This window comes from Salarias fasciatus, unplaced genomic scaffold, assembly GCF_902148845.1.
Source record: "Salarias fasciatus unplaced genomic scaffold, fSalaFa1.1, whole genome shotgun sequence".
Taxonomy (NCBI): domain Eukaryota; kingdom Metazoa; phylum Chordata; class Actinopteri; order Blenniiformes; family Blenniidae; genus Salarias; species Salarias fasciatus.
In genome coordinates, this window is record NW_021941374.1 from 2,577,016 (window position 1) to 2,597,047 (window position 20,032).

Genomic DNA, 20,032 nt, shown 5'->3' on the forward strand with positions numbered 1-20,032 from the left:
AATTTCTATTTCAAAATTGAAAAATTGAAAGTTAAGGTTTTTCTTCCGAAAATCCAAACACCAAAACACACAGATTGACGAAAATATGGACACAATGGGTGTGTGCGTGTGTGTGTGTCTGCGTGTGTGTTTTGTACAATCTGCTTCTTTGCATCATCCAAACTATTTTACACCATTTCAGTGTTTTTAGCTTCAGTTTGTTGTCCGTCGGACCATCAGAGTCTGATTCAGTAACTGCAGTTTGTTTTCATCAACACACTGAAGTCTGAGTTGATTGAAGGGCTCCAGCCCCCGTTTACACGACAACGATTTGAAGTGAAAACATCAAATTCTTCTGCTGTTTTGGGCATCCACCCATCCATTATGATGACCATGTTTTACTCACAGCTGGACAAAGACACAGCTGGAAACACAACTTTTTGAAAACGCTCTGACTCTGGAAACGGGGAAAACGTTGTGGTGGAGACGGGGCCGGCTTGGGGTCTTTTTATCTGTCAATCAGTCCAGGTTCCAATACTTGCCAGGTTTAGCTAACAGCACGCCGTCCCTCTTCAGTTGTTTTGTTTTCTGCCTTAACCTGACGTGTAAACGTTGTTTTCCCTTGAAAGCAGCTTGACAGTGATAGAAGTGTTGTTCAGTTTGATGTGTCTTTAGATCACATGATGTCTTCTGGCCTTATGAACCTCTGAGAGGAACATCCACAATAAATTGATTTGAAGCACTGATAAGGTGTCAGTCTGTTGTCCGTCTGCTCCATCCATCATCCATCCATCATCCATCTATCATCCATCCATCCATCCATCCATCATCCATCCGTCAGTGTGTTTCTGTCTGTACCTTATCGACACATTCTCCATTATACTGCATTCAGTTACATTTGATTTCGATTTGACCAATGAAACAACAACGGTTTCATTAAAAAAAAAAAGTCTAAATATGCTGGAATGCTTCATGTCTTTTCTGCAGATGTTTTTAATTAAGGAAACTATTTTAATGTTTTGTTCCACAATGCATCAAATAATTGCATTTTCTTAAAGATAACACCTTCAGTTTGTTATAACAATTACAATATATGTTGCAATATCTGTTACAAAATATTGCAGAATGTAGCAAGGAGTTCTATGACAATATAGGCAGATTATTACTAAATGAGGGGAAAAATTCTGATACTGCTCATGAAACCTTCCTGGAACTCGTATTTCCCCTCTGAGGAAAGGTTCCTCTGACATTTCTCACTGCTACTACACATGATGGTGAGAATGTTCTCCACTCAAACCAAATTTTTAAATCAATAAGCTCTGACACCAACAGTTGTTTTAATGATACTTTAGAGCAGTGGTCCAAAACAGTTTTTTGCACCAAAGTCCAGTTTTAACAACATGATTTCTCCGTAGACTGAAAGGACGCTGGATAAAAACACCTTAACAAGGGCTCAACAAGGCATGGAGAAACAAAACAAAAATAACTGAGTTAGATTTGAGTTCAGCACTCACACAAGAACAACCCAGCCCTCTGCCAGGGCCTGCCCGGCTTATGATGGAGTTTCCATCACAGCAGACTTCAGCCTCTGTGTCTCTGTCCGTGGAGCTGACTGCTGGACTCTGAGACAGCTTGTCCTCCACCACTGGTGTCTTACCTGCTGCAGCGTTCAGTCTCATTACTCTGAGGAGAATTCTTTGGCTCCTGATTGATACTGCATCCAAGTTTCTGGTGTTGATCAGGGATACCAGGGTGGTGTTTCCTCTGATGATTGTCTGTGGTGGAGGCAGGCTCTCTGGTTAGCTGTGGCAGTATGAAGAATGACTGTAGATTCTACTTTTACAGCCTATTTATTGAACAGCCAGTTGGAAATGGCCCTTTGAAGGCTTGAATGCAAACACAAAACAGTTAACAACAAACAGAGACAGGAAATCATCATTCCTTGAAGAGTTTCTGGAATCAGTAGCAACTTTAGCACCCAAACACAGAACAATGAATTTTTCGGAAGGGGAAGTTACAGCCCAGCAAGCTTCAAAAACGTGGGAGAACCTCAAAAAGAAATATAAGGTAAATAATAATACCATTATTAAAAAAAAGTAATTTCTGATGTAATTTCTATCATTACTAATATCCATAATTTTGTGTTGTTATAGCACCTGAAACCTGCTCTGGCACAGAGGAGGGGGAAACCACTGTTGCAAATTGGCCTTATTTTGAAAGGGGTATCCCAATTCATAATGCTGCAAAGATAGCCCTAGCCCTCAGCCCTATTCTCAAAGGGGTAGGAGAATGATAGGGGTAGGCCCAAGGGCTGAGGGGTAGGGGAAAGGGGTAGAATTGGGTTTGGCCCATAGTCTCTTCAGAGTGTCCTTGGTCTTCCCCGGGGTCTCCTCCCAGTGGGACATGCCCGGAACACGTTCCTAGGGAGGCGCCCAAAAAGGCACCCTAACCAGATGCCCGAGCCACCTCAGCTGGTTCCTCTCGATGCAGAGGAGTAGCGGCTCTACTCCGAGCTCCTCCCTGGTGACTGAGCTCCTCCCCCTGTCTCGAAGGGAGCGCCCAGCCACCCTACGGAGGAAGCTCATTTCAGCCGCTTGTATCCAGGATCTTGTCCTTTCGGTCATGACCCAAAGCTCATGACCATAGGTGAGGGTGGGAACATAGATTGACCAGTAAATCGAGAGCTTCGCCTTTCGGCTCAGCTCCTTCTTCACCACAACGGACCGATACAACGACTGCATCACTGCAGACGCTGCACCGATCCGCCTGTCAGTCTCACCTCCATCCGTCCCCCACTGTGAACAAGACCCCAAGATACTTGAACTCCTCCACTTGGGCCAGAGTCTCTCCACCGGCCTGGAGAGGGCAAGCCACCTTCTTCTGGTCCAGGAGCATGGCCTCGGATTTGGAGGTGCTGATCCTCATCCCTGTCACTTCACACTCGGCTGCGAACCGCCCCAGTGCATGATGGTCCAGGTTTGATGGAGCCAACAGGACAACATCATCTGCAAAAAGCAAAGATGAAACCCTGTGGTCCCCAAACCGGACCCCCTCCGGCCCCTGGCTGCACCTAGAAAGGTGAGCTGCACCAAGAAAGGTGAGGTCACCATTAATCTTAATTCTTGTGTTGTGGAAATTCTATTAATACCGTATTGGCCCGAATATAAGACGATGTTTTTTTCCAGAAATTGCATCCTCAAAAGTGGGGTGGTGTTATAATCGTGGACTTACGGTAGATGGTCAATACCCATCCGCGACGCAAGATGGCGCCAAAGTATCACTGACCAGAGAGCGAGTGGAGCGATGAAATGAGATCAAATGATCTGATGAAAAATGGCGGATCATCTGGAACAAAGGGGCTGAACGCTGGACAACTGAGCAAACAACAGAGGAGAAGTTATGATACCAACTTTAAACTGATGGTGATCAACGCAGCAGAGTCATCAAACTACTGCCAAGCCGCCAGGAGGTCTGGTGGAGCAGAGCCTCGTTCTTATTGGAGAGCACAGAAAAAACACTCCAGATGCTAACGCTATGAGAAAAGCTTTCCGTGGTCCTGAGAGACGCTTCAGAGAGACTGATAGAAGGGAGAGAGAATACGTCTCTGAAAGACGGACAGACGGAATGTCCACCACCAGAGCCTGATTCAGCTGAAGGAACTGGGAAGTTATTTACATCATTTATGCAGTTTTGACCCCTCGAGGTTCTTATTTGTTGCTTATTGTTTATTATTTTGAGAAAGAGAATATATTTTTTATTCAATACTGTAGTAATATGTTTTCATTTTATATCTCGTGAAATGTTATCTCAGTTGTGAGTTTTTGAGTTTATAATAATTGTATAATAAAAAATTGTTTCATGAGTGACCTTATTGTCTTCAGCATTTTTTTTTTTTAACAAAATGATCTTTGAAAAACAAGGGTCGTGTTATAATCGGAGTCGTCTTATATTCGGGCCAATATGGTAAATGCACCAACGATGAGTTCCTTATTGGTTCCTTTATTTCCAGCTTAAGTCACAGCTGCTCAGTCAGTGTGAGTTCTAAAGTTCTGTGATACAGACTGATATTTATACCCTGTCCTGAACCCCTGGGGCCAGGGACAGACATGTTAATGTCATTAACATGTCTTAGAGGCTGCCTTCAGTCAAGAAGGGACACATATTTAACAAATGAAGTGAAAAAGGAACAGAAACTCCAACCACCCAACTCACTTCAACCCCCAGTGGCTGCCGATGCATCTGAGAAGAACAGCAAACAGATCACAGATACCATTTGGAGGTTACGCCCGGTCAGGGGGAGAAACATCTGCTCAAAATGCAACAGGACAAACAGGAAAAGAAACCCCCATTTGGGTTTGCTTGGTGTCAGGAGTCCAGGGGGGCTGTCTGCTAAGGAAGTCCACTTCAAGTTGATAACCGTCACATGCATCAAATACATAAAACTTTCCATTACACTTGCTAAAGGTTTTTCATATATTCCTGTGAGAGTCTCAACTAGGGATTTATGAAAATTAAATTTGTGGAGGACTTGAAAAAAAAGGACCACGTCACTGAGACAAACGCCTTCTCAGCATCCAAGCTCATCACCAAAGTTTCTTGTTTGGTTTGTGTAGCCTTTTGCATTATATGCAACACTCTCCTGATATTGTCTTGTGTCTGTCTTCGCTTGATAAAACTGGTTTGGTAGTGATGTATCAGGAGTGGTAAGATGGTTTCTATTCTTCTTGATATAACTGATGCAAACAATTTGTATAATTATAATAGTAATATATAGTAGTGTAATATAATCTATATTTAGAACAGTAATTGGATGAAAGTTACTGCATTGCAGTTTATCCTTTCCTTCCTTTGGTATGACAGATATTATCGCTTCACTCCAAGATGGAGGAACTGTTTTGCTTTGTGTTACCCAATTAAATGTTTTCAATAACGTTGGCATTCGGTGGATCTCCATAGTTTTATACCATTCGGGGCCATAACCATCTGCTCCTGCCATCTTTCCGTTCTTCAGTTTATTAATTGCTTGGTGGATTTCTTCTGTTGTTATTGGAGAAGTGAGTCTGTTATTTGGTTCATCTGTCAACAATGGTAGGCTAAGTTGTGAAAGAAATACTTCTATATCTTGGTCATTATACGTTTGAACTTGAGAGTGAAGTTTTAAATAGTAATTTTGAAAACGTTTAATTTTTTCTTGTTCGTTTTCTGTTTTGTTGTTTAAGGAATTCTTGATTTTCAAAATGGCCCCTTTCTGCCTCTTCTTTTCTGAGTTTGTAGAAAGAGTTTTAAAGATCTTCCACCTGCTTCATAATACTGTTGTTTTATGAACATTAATGTCTTCTGGACATCTATTTTAGCAATATCATCGATTTCTTTTTTCAGTTGTATTTTTTCAGATTTTATTTCATTTTTCATGTTTTTAGCATGCTCTTTCTGAAGTTTCGACAAGTTATCCTATGAGATTGTTTTTCTTTTGGTGGGAAGAGATACTTATTATTTCCCTCTAATTACCGCTTTGAAAGCATCCCATAATATTCCTGGATTGACTTCATCATTGTCATTATGTTCAAAATATTCCTTTATTGCAGTTATTAAGTTATCTCTATTTGTTGTCGAGTTCAAAACGTTTGTGTTCAGTCTCCCAAAGGTTGACTTCTGGTTACAAAACCCAAAACCAGTGAAGTTGGCACGTTGTGCAAATCGAACATCAAAACAGACAAAAATGATTTGCAAAACCTTTTCAACTTATATTCAATTGAATACACTGCAAAGACAAGATATTTAATGATTGAACTGAGAAACTTTGTTTTCTTTTGCAAATAATCATCAACTTAGAATTAAATGGAAGCAACACATTGCAAAAAAGTTGGCACAGGGCCATTTTTACCACTGTGTTGCATTGCATTTCCTTTTAACAACACTCAGTAAACGTTTGGTAACTGAGGAGAAGAGTTTTTGAAGCTTTTTGGGTGGAATTCTTTCCCATTCTTGCTGCATGTACAGCTTACATGCAGTCCGGGGTCTCCGTTGTTGTTTTTCTACACTTCATAATGCACAACACATTTTCAATGGGGGACAGGTCTACAGGTCTGCACTACAGGCAGCTCAGTCTCGTACCTGCACTCTTTTACTATGAAGCCACGTTGTTGTAACACATGCTGAATGTGGCTTGGCATTGTCTTGCTGAAATAAGCAGGGACGTCCATGAACATTGCTTGGATGGCAACATATGTTGCTCCAAAACCTGTATGTACCGTTCAGCATTAGTGGTGCCTTCAGAGATGTGTATACCCATGCCTTGGGCAGAAACACATCCCCATACCATCACAGATGCTGGCTTTTGAACTTTGTGCCAATAACAGTGCGGCTGGTTCTTTTCCTCTTTGGTCCGGAGGACACGACTACACACTTTCCAAAACCAATTTGAAATGTGGACTCGTCAGACCACAGAACACTTGGTATGGTATGGTATGCATTTATTTGTCAGGGACAGTGCACAGCAAAACATTAACCAAAAGAGGAGAGATGCTTGGTGCCAGGTTATAGCAGAATGCTATTCCAGCAGTAGTCCCTGGGCAGGTTGATGTTTAACAGAGAGACATGTAGAGTTTGATTACAATGACTAAGAAGAAAAAAATGAATAAATAAACTGTTAAACAAAAACATGTTTTTGAGCAATCTTTCTGCACACCCATATACTCAACCACTCCCTCATGCACTCTCTTTCAGATCACCAGTCTCTATCATTCACAGCACTAAAGCACTAATGTCGACACATTTGTTTTGCGAGCAGCCATTTCTTCGTCAGACGTGCAAAAGTGGGAAATTCTGTGCAAGTCAAGATCTCTATTGGTAGTTTATTCCAATGTTTTATGGGCACATATGAGAAGGCTGTTCTGGCGAAAGCCGTATTATTTTTAGAAACACGACATTCTCCTCTAGAAGAGGAGCGCGTAACTCTTTCTGATATTTCTGATGTTAAAGAAATGAAACTTCTCAGAGGAGGAGCCATACCGTGAAGAACCTTAAACAGTAAACAGAGATTTGTAAAGATAATTAAGTTTTCAAAACTTAAGATCTTGTATTTAGTAAGAATAGAGCAATGGTGAAATCATCGAGGTTACTTCTCCACTTTGCATAAGTCCATCTTAGATGATCTCGGACCCAGCAAAGCCGGTGGCGTTTCTGGGCATTGTTGATAAATGGCTTGCACTTTGCATAGTCGAGTTTTAACTTGCACTTACAGATGTAGCGACAAACGGTAGTTACTGACAGTGGTTTTCTGAAGTGTTCTTGAGCCTATGTGGTGATATCCTTCACACAGTGATGCCGGTTTTTGATGCAGTACCACCTGAGGGATGGAAGGTCACGGGCATCAATGTTGGTTTTCGGCCTTGCCGCTTACGAGCAGTAATTTCTCCAGATTCTCTGAACCTTTGGACGATATAAAAGACCATAGATGATGAAATCCTGAAATTCCTTGCAATAGCTCGTTGAGAAATGGTGTTCTTAAGGGTTGTATAGAGGATTTTCCATGGAGAGAGAAATCCAGAGACAGTTAGTCCTTTATGAAATGCTGCGCATACGTGACCCACACCCCCTCCTCCCCTGCTCTCTACGGAGGAACGCCTCCTCCTTATGCAGAAAGTAGCAGCATGTAGCATGTAGCAACTTAGCATCATAGCGCTAACATGTAGGTACCAACGTGTCCTTTTGAACAACACAAAACACAGCGAATATGAGTAAAATCCTGCACGTGCACCAAATCCTGTACCTGAGCCGTCCCTGGTCTCGGTGGATCAGAGGAGGACGGGGAGGTTTGTGTGGAGCTGCAGGACTGGAGCAGACTCGGAGCTCACAGCTGATCTGTGTGTGTGCTGCAGCCTGCAAGCGGAAACAAACCCCCTCTCATCCGCTCACTCTCTGGACTTTTTCATACAAGTCTTGTTTTAAGATTAAAACACATTTTCACCAAATGGCAGCACGTTGCAGCTATGATTGAGAAAAATTGTCTCAGGTGAAAAGGTGTTGACAGCGGCAGCAGAGCCTGGCATGGTGGAGCGCGTGGGGGAGGGGGGTACGAAAAGGACGTAGGAGCATGACAGTTAAAATGTAGAGAGGTTGATTGACACGTTAGAAAACCAATAGATAACGAGGCTACCTCGTTTTTGATTGGCTAAAGTAATGTTGGTTTTACAACGTCCAGAGTTGACTGTTTCTTTTCTTTTTTTATCACGATAAAAACAGTAATATGTTTTAATGTTAGTAATAAAGATCTTCTATACAACCTTTAAACCGTTCTTCAATTTATTCACGCATTTGTTCACAAAGTGGTGACCCTGGCCCAAACCATGTTTGTGAATGACTCACCATTTCAGGGAAGATGCTTTTATTCCCAATCATGGCACCCACCTGTTCTCAATAAGCCTGTTCACCTGTGTGATATTCCAAATAAGTGTTTGATGAGCATTTCTCACCTTTCTCAGTCTTTTATGCCACTTGTGCCAGCTTTTTTGAAACATGTTGCAGGCATCTAATTCAAAATTAGGTAATATTTGCAAAAAATAACACAGTTTACCATTTCGAACATTAAGTATCGTGTCTTTGTTGTGTTTTCAATTGAATATCGGTTGAAAGGGATTTGCAAATCATTGTACTCTGTTTTCATTCACGATTTACACTACGTGCCAACTTCACTGGTTTAGGGTTTTGTATTAGTGAGAGAAATGTGTAAGTCTACAGGATTGTGATCAGAGATCGTACAGAGTCAGATTTCACAGTTTTGTACCCTAAACAGTTCATGCTTAAACATGAGCCTTGGGAGTAAACCTTGTGAGCATGAGAGTAATGGGTGTATTCTTTTTTAGTTGGGTTAAGGTCTCTCCAAACATCGTGGACCCCTATGCTATAGGGCGACCAAGCGTTCATAGCGACGTCGCTTTTTGATCCTTCGATGTCGGCTCTTCCTATCATTGTGAAGCAGAATTCACCAAGCGTTGGATTGTTCACCCACTAATAGGGAACGTGAGCTGGGTTTAGACTGTCGTGAGACAGGTTAGTTTTACCCTACTGATGATGTGTTGTTGCAATAGTAATCCTGTGAGACGATGTATCACTTTTTTTCTTATATTTCTTGCATCACCTTTCCCATTTGATGAATCTAAATTCACATTTAGTATGATGTTAAATCTCCACCACATATTAAGGTTCCCTGACTTTTGGAAGCCATTAGTTCTAATACGTGTTTGTAGAAGGACCAATCGCTTCCGGGAGGGACAAATACATTTAATAACGTCGTAAGTGTGCCTTCAATCTAGCCAGTTATCATTACATCTTTCAGTTCAGATAAATGTTCATAATTTAAAGAGCCAGACATTAGAATCACTACTCCTCTCCGTCGTCCTCAACCGTGGGAAGAATAAAATACGTGTTTAAATCCCAGTTTGTTCAATTTTGCATGTTCATCGTCTGAGAGATGTGTTTCTTGCATCAGTGCAAACTGTGTTTTATCTCTTTTAAGTTTAGCAAGTGCTTTCCATCTTTTTACTGGGTTATGCAAGCCATTGATATTTATAGTCGATGGTTTTATATTTTTGCCACACATTTATTTTATACCTTTAACCTCAAAGAATATATGGACTGGTACCTCTCTCCCCCTGGTGAACACAGAACAAGGAACAAAAAACTTAACTTTAAGAACACAATAAACAAAATAAGAAAAGATGAATCTCCAAGGTTGGGGTCTTTCAAACAGACCCTGACGAGCCTCTGAGGGCAAAGTCCACATCAGTTCAGTGAAGGGGACCCTGATTGGCTGGGGCGGTACTGTGAGAAAGGATCTGCCAAGACCTTACTTAATTCAAGAGTCTGCACTTAATGAGCAATAGTAACATTATAATACTATGCAGTAGCAAGTATGATTTGACCGATGTAGAACCTCAAAACAAAATTATTTATGAATCCTCAGTTTCCAGAATCAGAATCAGAATAGCCTTTATTGTCATTGCAACAAGTTACTGAAGTTACAAGTTACAACAAAATTACTTGGGTTTTAAAGATGCCCAGGCAGCCAATTGCAGTGCTCCGTCTTGAAAAAGAAACAGAGTTAAAGAAACTCAGACAGAAATTGGGGGGTGGGGGTAAAAAAGATACGTCAGTTCAGATCATGGTTTCAAAAGGGAGTCGTGATTAGAAGTGAGAGACCATAAAAAAAAAAAGCCAACGTGCGCACAAACACAGCAAGACACGTGAGACAAGTTGCTATCAGACCAACAGATCAGCGGTCGCAGTTATAACATCAGCAACTCCTCATCACCACTAGGGGGCAGCAGAAAAGTGTGGTGGAGACGTTGAAAGTGGGAGAGGGAGTGTGTGTGGCATGTATGTGGCATTTCAGTTCATCAGTCCATGTAGTATGTGTGGTTTGGCCCGCCTCTCCTTTGCACTCCAGCTCAGATGGTAGCTGCCAGGATAGCCTTGAACGAAGCAGTCCAAAGGTGAACTTGGGTTGCAGCTGGGAGAGAGAGAGAGAGAAGATAGAGAGAGCAATTAATCTGTCCTTGAATCTTCAGGGAGATGTTTAGTCTTCCAGGGGCACCAGACATAATCAGAAGTTATCTTGTTTTGGTGGAAGGAGCCGTTTGACCTTCCTTTGCTCGGTTCTCCACATTTCAGACAGAAGCTGGTTAGAACCCTCTCGATGATGGTGACATCCAGCTTGTGACTCAATCATCCATAACACAAATTGTCCAGCTTTTGAAAGAGTTTGCACAAACGGTCAGCCTCAGCTTTTGCCCGTTGATTTGAAAAGACCGTCCTCCCCTGGACGTCTTTTGTGGTGGCGGTCTTCTTAGTCCTCCAGAGGATCAGGTCGCAGCACCGGCCAATCAGCAGCAGGCCGATCATAATAAATCCAAAAATGTAATCATCCACAATGACCTTGACGGACAGGGGTGCCAGGCATGTGACACCCCTCCACTTCTCCTGGGCGTCCATCACGTACCCAGCATGCCGAGTCCCGTCCGGACAGGCAGGATCCCCCGCTCCTGTGCTCTTTGTTGAAAAACTCGTATCAGTGGCGTAGAGAGACCAGCTGATCAATTCCATGGTCGATATTTGGTTTGTTCGAAAAACCAAGTCAAGTGATTCGTCCAGTCAGACAGACGAGACAGAGAGCAGCAAGCAGAGACAAGAGGGAGGGAGAAGCAAAATAGGGAGCGATAGAAAAAGCGTCCGCCTCCTCCGAGAGCCAGCAAAGAAAAAAAAGAAGTAGTGGTAGCTCTCCTAAAGATGTGGGGCTTCTCCCTGTAGCTTGGATCTCGTCCTGGGTTGGCCGCGCTGCTCCCTCCTCCTCTGGTCACTCTCGTCCAGGTTAGATGTTGAAGTTGATCCAGGATTGGATCCGGTGTTTTGATGGTCCTGACAGGATAACCTCTTATGGACATATCTTTGATCGCTTCCGCCGCAGTAGTGTAGATTTGGTCTCCATCTGGGAATTTCACTTTCAGTCTGGCCGGGAAGAGGGTTTGAAACTTCAGTTGACTCTCTTTCAAAACTTTGCACACTTCTGTGTATTCTTTGCATTACTTCAGAATAAGAGGAGACTAGTCATTGTCCAGGGTTATTTGTTTACCGTTCTAAGTAGATCCTCTTCTCTCCCATGCTTTGCAAAGAATCTGGTCCTTAACTTTGAAGCTGAGGAATTTTACTCCGGACGAGTGCATCTTTGGGGGGTGAAGGGCCTAAGGAGCGGTATGCCCGTTCGATGTTGATATCTGCCCCTTCAATTTCTAGGCCTTCGCACAGCAATGTTTCCACAAAAGCAGTCACTGATGGAGAATCTTGTTCCGCTAACGACGCTGATGTTCTCTCTCCTACTGCGGCTCTCTATATCCATCACTTTCTCTTCCATTGCCATGTGTAGCTGGATGAGTTCTGTCATGGCTTCCTCCACATTTTGGATCCTTCCCTCCGTTGTCTTGATCCTCTCCTCAGCTTCAGCCAGCGTATTGTTCACTTTTGTCAGTTCTTCCATATTGCCATCCAACTGGTCTTTGTTCTCCCGTCTGAAGTTTCTCAGTTCTTGTAGGATCTCGGCGTTGGCCATGGTTTATGGTTGTGATTAGCTAACATCAGATTAGCTGATGTTAGCTTAAGTAGCTAATGCTAGCGCCAAGTTTTCACCAGACTGAGTCTCTCGTTAAACTACTTCTTGGTTAACTTCGAGTGCAGATTATGTTGTATTTCTTTTTCCCCGTGTCTTAGACAGTACTTATGAGTTAGCTCGCATCCTTTAACCAGGATGAAATCCCAAAATGCGCTGATCCTTTTGGAGCTTCCTCACAACACAGCCATCCATGGTGGTGACTTCCGGGGACTCCTTCAGAATCATGCACTTTTAAACTGAGATTTAATACATCAGTTGATGATGTTAACTTGGCTGAAATGCAAAAAGATTTTTCAGATAACCACTTTATGATTTTTTTTTTTTTTTTTTTTTTTTTGCACTGTGTTTCAGGAATTAGTGACAAACTGTTGGTCCATTTCAAGGTGTTTGTCATGACTGGCGCTTCATTGTTAAATACGTCAATATTTGGCGAAAGCAGTGTATTCAAAATACATATATTAATGTGTCTAATTATGTTGAAAGGACTTTATAATAATGTTGAAATTTCAATGTTGATTCGATTTGCAAAATATAAACAACATTCAGCATTTATTCAAAGCTGGCAAATTCACCAATGATGAGAACATAGATTGTAAATACCGTACTGGCCCGAATACAGTACGACTCTGATTATAAGACGACTCCTATTTTTCAAATATCATTTTTTGAAAATAAAAATATGTTGAAGACAATAAGGTTACTCATAAAATAACTTTTTATTGTACAATTATTCTAAACTCAAAAACTCACAACAGTGATAACATTTCATGTTATTTAAGATAAAAAAAAATATTACTGCAGCATTAAATAACAAATATATTCTCTTTCTCAAAATAAGCAACAATTAAGAACCTCAAAGGTTCAATAACTGCATTAATGATGTAAATAACTTTATAACCATCAAATTCAGGTTCTATTCAACTTCATGAACATTAAAAATTCAGCCCTCTGTGAATGTTGGATTCAGTATGGCCTGTCGAGAACAGTTATTCAGTACAGTACAATAACAGAATTATTTGCATGTTGCTAAAAATATTTTTTTTCTTCCTTTAACCTATGATATCACAGTAAGACACAAAGTAAAAAAAAGAGAACAGAAATGTGCAATATGTGAACAGTGAATGCTGCACAGCAAGTTTGTGTGCCATGGAGGTTGGTCCCCTCGTAGTAAGCTACGTATTATTTATATTTTATTGTTCCATCTTGTGCTGACATCCTGGATAAGCTTGTGATCTTTTGTGTTCATCTGATGCTGTTTTGCCTTCAGTTTTGTGTAGGCCTGCTCACTTCTATGGAAGTATTCCACTATCCTTCTTGAGGCTCCGAGAGCTCTGTTGATGGCATTATCTTTTACCCCTTGTTGACCAAACTGGTTCCTGGGCAAAATCGGGGCGAGCCCCAACTTTGAACCGGTTTTTTGTGTTCGCACCAACCGCAGCCTTGGCTCTGGCTCCCAAAAACTCGGACTTTTTGGGGCACCGCTTCTCTGCTGGGCCAGCTTAGCCCCAGATCAGGCCACAGCCACATGTCGACGACGTCAGGCCCTGGGGGGCGGGGTTAAGTCTCCTCCGGCAAAACACGCAGTCGCCATTTTTTGTGTCAGAAAGCTGCAGCGGAGCAGCAATTAATTTAGTTTAATTTAGCCAAGAAATGGATTTTAAGTATAAGCGGTGGGCTAAGGAGGAGACCCAGGGCCTCCTGGTGCTGTGGTCTGCAGCAGAAGTTCTGGAGAAACTTGGCGGAGCAGCGCAGACCTGGTCTGGGATCCAACGGAAGGTGAAGCAGCTCCTGATGACTCCATATCCTGGTAAGTTTCATTCATAAAGCACCGAGCTGTGAGCCTGCTGAGAACATGAAGCTAGAAATGATCCAAACTTTGAAACGCAATAATTTGTGTTAATTCTGTTTTATAGAGTTGTTGGGTTGCAGTTCACCGGAGCGTCACCGCAACTCATCAGCCTCGTTAAGCTCACCGGTCCTCCTGCAGCTGACCGGTACCGTCCAGCAGCTGACCGGTCCTCCTGCAGCTGACCGGTCCTCCTGCAGCTGACCGGTACCGTCCTGCAGCTGACCAGTACCGTCCTGCAGCTGACCGGTCCTCCTGCAGCTGACCGGTACCGTCCAGCAGCTGACCGGTCCTCCTGCAGCTGACCGGTCCTCCTGCAGCTGACCGGTACCGTCCTGCAGCTGACCAGTACCGTCCTGCAGCTGACCGGTCCTCCTGCAGCTGACCGGTACCGTCCTGCAGCTGACCAGTACCGTCCTGCAGCTGACCAGTACCGTCCTGCAGCTGACCGGTCCTCCTGCAGCTGACCGGTACCGTCCTGCAGCTGACCAGTACCGTCCTGCAGCTGACCGGTCCTCCTGCAGCTGACCGGTACCGTCCTGCAGCTGACCAGTACCGTCCTGCAGCTGACCGGTCCTCCTGCAGCTGACCGGTACCATCCTGCAGCTGACCAGTACCGTCCTGCAGCTGACCGGTCCTCCTGCAGCTGACTGGTCCTCCTGCAGCGGACCGGTACTGTCCTGCAGCTGACTGGTCCTCCTGCAGCTGACTGGTACCGTCCTGCAGCTGACCGGTCCTCCTGCAGCGGACTGGTACCGTCCTGCAGCTGACCGGTCCTCCTGCAGCGGACCGGTACTGTCCTGCAGCTGACTGGTCCTCCTGCAGCTGACTGGTACCGTCCTGCAGCTGACCGGTCCTCCTGCAGCGGACTGGTACCGTCCTGCAGCTGACCAGTACCGTCCTGCAGCTGACCGGTACTCCTGCAGCTGACTGGTACCGTCCTGCAGCTGACTGGTCCTCCTGCAGCGGACCGGTCCTCCTGCAGCGGACCGGTACTGTCCTGCAGCTGACCGGTCCTCCTGCAGCGGACTGGTACCGTCCTGCAGCTGACCAGTACCGTCCTGCAGCTGACCGGTACTCCTGCAGCTGACCGGTACTCCTGCAGCTGACTGGTACCGTCCTGCAGCTGACTGGTCCTCCTGCAGCTGACCGGTACTCCTGCAGCTGACTGGTACCGTCCTGCAGCTGACCGGTCCTCCTGCAGCGGACCGGTACCGTCCTGCAGCTGACCTGTCCTGCAGCTGACTGGTCCTCCTGCAGCTGACTGGTACCGTCCTGCAAGACGTCTGGATCAGCATCCTCCCAGACCAGGCCAGACCCGACCCGGTAAGATTTGTTTACAGTACCAACTCATGACAGCACAGTACAACATTTATTGGTTTGCTTATAAATGTAGAGAATATTTATTAAAAGCTGTTCAGTGTGGTGACGTCAGTGGGATGCACCAATGATGTCTCTTCGAACGTGACGTTCACCCAGGCTGGTTGTGTGATGGGTGAAGAGTCCTGAGTGTAGCTGGTGATGCTAGCACTGCAGGCTGTCGCATGAAATGGTTTACCAAGAGAGAGCAGGGTTCTCCGGACGACTGCAACAATCACTGACCACAAAACTGCAGGCCGATATCAAAACTCCACTTTTTGTCCAAAATGTTAGAAAAGGTGGTGGCGACACAACTTACATCTTTTCATTACAATGGCACAACCTCGACGACATGTTTCAGTCAGGCTTTCATAAACACCACTGTACAGAGACTGCTCTACTGAAAGAGTCCAGACATCCTGATGTCAGGCGTCTTGGGGAGACAGACAGTGCTGATCCTGGTGGACCTGTCTTCATCCCTTGATCCAACTGACCACCAGATCCTGAGAAACAGGCTGCAGGACCTGATTGGCCTGTCAAGTCCAGAGCTCCAGTGGTTCTCCTCACATCTGGCTGATAGGAGCTTCAGTGTGTCAGCGAACCACATCATGTCTGAGTCAGCCAGCCTGCAGTGTGGTGTGCCAGGGTTCAGTTCTGGGACTTCTCCCGTTCCTGCTGTACCCTACGTCCTTCCTCTGGGTCAGATAATCCAGTAGTTCAGTGATGTCTCGTACCACCTATTTGCTGACAACATGCAGCTGTTCTGCTCCTTCAAGCCCTCTGAAGCCGACAAACTGAGCTCCTTAATAAACTGCTTATCACAAACCAAGCAGTGGTTCAATGACAACAGCCTCCGACTAAATTCAGAAAAAACAGACTCATCATTGCCCCAGACAGAACCTCCCCACTATTGAGCAGCACCTTAGTGATCTGATCCCCTCAGCCCAAACCAAACTGAGGAGCCTCGGGCTGATCTTTGACAGAAGGAGAGGCCCCTGAAGAAATTCAAACTCTGCGGCTGCAGCAGGACGTTTCTGAATGGTAAGTTCTCGATATTATGTGTCCCTGATATTTTTCTTTTTACTTTGTTTGTGTGTGTTGTTGCACAGTAACTTATGTAGCTAGGTTACGTTAGCTCCTGCTAACGGTTACATCTCCGCTGTCGTCTCGTTACTTGGAGCTCTTTTGTTGAATGCGCACGATTGTGAAAAGCTGATAGTTATCTCTCATGACTGTATTCTTGCAGCCTACGGAGAAAAGGTGTCGTCAGAGGACTGTTACTAGCCTCCGCTGTCTGATGACAAAGTAGGCCAGAAAAAAATTTTGTTTTGTGATGTTTTGAGCAGAGTTGTTTGTCATAACAGCTCCCTGCCATTTCTTTTTCACATTATTATGTACTAATTTAGCGTAAATATGCCTATATCAATAATCTTTTAGTCAGTTTTCATAATTGGAGTCAGTGCACAGTGTTGTGTAAACTACACTGTTCTCCATGTCCACATTAGTCACATGCTATAAATTAGATATTTCTTGCACCTGAAGTGGCTATTAGGCTAAGGTTACTTCTGATCCACCTCTGTTTGTCCACTCATTTTTTGCTGAAATTTTCACTTTTCTCATTGGATAGGTGCACCTGTGGAAACTGAGCTACCATGCTCACAGAAGCTGAGAATATCTGCTGTTTGGAGATACCACAGGTAGCTTCATCCATACCCAAACTGAAAATTGTTTGTCTTGATTAGGCTACATGTTACATTTACAGTATAAAATACAGTACATACATTTACCTTCTGTAATTCCCTGTAGGTCACCAGACGGCTGCGGGAGGTGGAGCAGCAGCCGTCCTGTATGGTGGACCATCCTGGGTTGGAGCCTGTTTGCCTCAATGTGTACTCTCTGCAGAATGCCTGCCAAATGTATGGTGCTGACTGTGGTCCTTCACGGCTGAGAGGAATACACCAGTATGTTATGCTTTGTATCTAAATCAAAGATGTAGTCTTGCTTTGCTTCTTAATCTTACATAATCTTACAATTGTAACAAAACGTGATGAATGTGAATTGATTTTGCTTTTTTTAAAACTGCGTATTTCTTCCAAAAGCCGTTGGTCTGTACATCATTCATGTAGTCACAGAGTCACTTCTGTAGACAAGCATTTATTGACATCACACACTTTACATATAACCCATAACATGGGTCCAGCCTATGACTGGCGGTGACCTCCTCTGTCAGGCCGCTGAACTGTGCAGTGAGGTCCTCTGGAATGGGGAAGGCCAGGACTGCCTCTGTGTATGGAGCTGGATCCTTGAAGATTTCTTCAAAAATGAGGTCCATCATCTCACCCTGTTTTAGAAAAGACATGCACAAAGAAACTGTTGTTTTTGTTTTGTTTTTTTAATTTTACAAAGACAGAGTTTTTTCCTAAATATGTCCTGGCGTTTTGCACTTTATCTAATTTACTGTTTTCACAAGGTTGTTTTTGTTGTGTTGAAGGTTCTTCCCAAAACACATGTTTTGTGTTAATAAAACATATGTAATGTAATGTTTTATTTCTATTACATACGTTACATACATATGTAGAGTCCTCCAGGACAGCTGTGCCTCCAGAAGGGGTCTCCACTGGGTCAGTCTGGCAGGCAGCATCCCTCCATGCAGGAACATCTGTGGCTGCAGTTGATGTGCTGGCCTGTAGACAGGAAACAGAGGTTATACCTGCATCCTCTCAAATACATAGTTACAACAGCAACAAATACTGCAAAAAGTACATGTGCACAGCTCCATTACTTCCTGGAGTTCTGACAGCACCTTTGTTTACTGTCTTTCATGATAGGATGAACTGATTCATCCAGGTGTGTCTGACCAGTTCATCCCATCATGAAAGACTGGAAATAAAGGTTCTGTCAGAACTTCAGGGAGTAGTGGAGCTGTGCATCTCGACCACTGTATCCCCCCTTTCACTTATTCCCTGTAATTCAACTACTACTACTATCAGGGAACAAAAACTATCGTTAGCATCTTGGTGCTAAGTAAAGGCTAACGCCTGATGAGGTGTACATTATCACCGTCCGCATCGTCCACACATTATCCCTTACGTATATAATGCTCGTTTTACATGAAATATAGGTTCATACGGCAGTGTTTTCTCAGGAAAAAAAAAGGGGGGGGGGCGCGTGTGGTGTCGTTGCTAACGCTGCTAACGGCTAACGCTGCTAACAGCTAACGCTGCCAACACTGCCGTCTTCGACTGTCGGAGAGTTTTTTTTTCTCTCTCTGGTGGAAACCCTGATACGTCTTCTCTTCAACGTCCCCTGATATTATTTACCGTTGTGTGTTAAAGTAATATGAGGAGAGGACTCTATGTTAGCAACAGTAACTTACGTTAGCTGCCATGCTAAAACCACTTTCAACAGGCTATAACACTCGGAAGGACGATATAGTAAAGCAACATAACATGGTAAAACTTACAGCTTCCACGTTTGTAGCTTGGTCACGGACAGTTGGAACCGATCCAGGCTTTAGCTTCAGCTTCTTGGTGAATCCTGATGTAAACTGGCCCTCGTTGTGATAGCAGTCCGGAGTGAAGTGGTGAGCACACACACACAACTTCTTAGGTGTCCTTGCGGGTGCATCTCACTCGAAAATGAAATGAATCCACTGGACCCTCAAACCCTCAGACAAAGGCGGCAAAAACAGACTGCGGTGCTGGCTAGTGCAGCCGACAACAGAGCAGCTGCCGGGCTTCGCATGTTCCTTCACCATGTTTACTGAACCGGCAGCGTTTTCCGGGGTGTTGAATAAACATTAGTGTGAGTAGTGTTACCAACCCCGAGGAGGAGCGACTTGGGTTTATGACGTCAGAAATCAGGGAATTTCAAAACGGAGTGTTTCAGCACACATTTTCACAAAGGTGGAGCAAGCAAGAGAAGGAGAGAATGGATTTTTCTCATTTTGGGGGGGTTTGTGCACAGCCTCAGGACGCATATTACTGTTACAAAACCATTGTAAAGTGGATTTTGCATAATATGGGACCTTTAAAGTGTACTGACTTACTTTTAGTATAAAATAAGTGCACTTGCAGTACATTTCAATGAGCGAATTTTCTCCAAAGGAGTCCTTCAGTACCTCTGCTATCTGGCTGCTGAACACAGCTCAGGCCCATTTCGTAGGACTGTTGAATGACCTTGAAGAGATTTTATTGAGAACAATTTGTATTTATAGTCCTATTGTTCTCATTATTGCCTTTGTAATTTTATTGTTTTATACATCCTTTTTTTATCTTATGTGGTCCTCCTTATCATATCTGGTTTTATTTGATGTTCACAAATCATTTCTGCCCATATGTGAAGAGTTTCCTTGACAGATGGATTGATGACTCAGTCAGATTATTAGTAGAGTTATATAATGAGTATGTGAATAAATGTGAGGTCACTCTGACGAGCTGCAATAAAGTTCTCTGAACTGAAGTGAATTGAATACCATATAAATTCTCTCACATGAGCTCAAAGCCCAGTATCCATGTGCCTTGCCACCAAATGGCCCTTAGATTCCCTTGGCGAGAACCAATTGGCCCTCTGCCTGAGTGGGTATGTAAGTAAATAAGTCAAATTAAATTATATAGTGCTTTTCCCAAAGTGCTTCACAGTGGTAAAAAATCATATAAAAATCAGAGATATAAAGACAAAAGAGT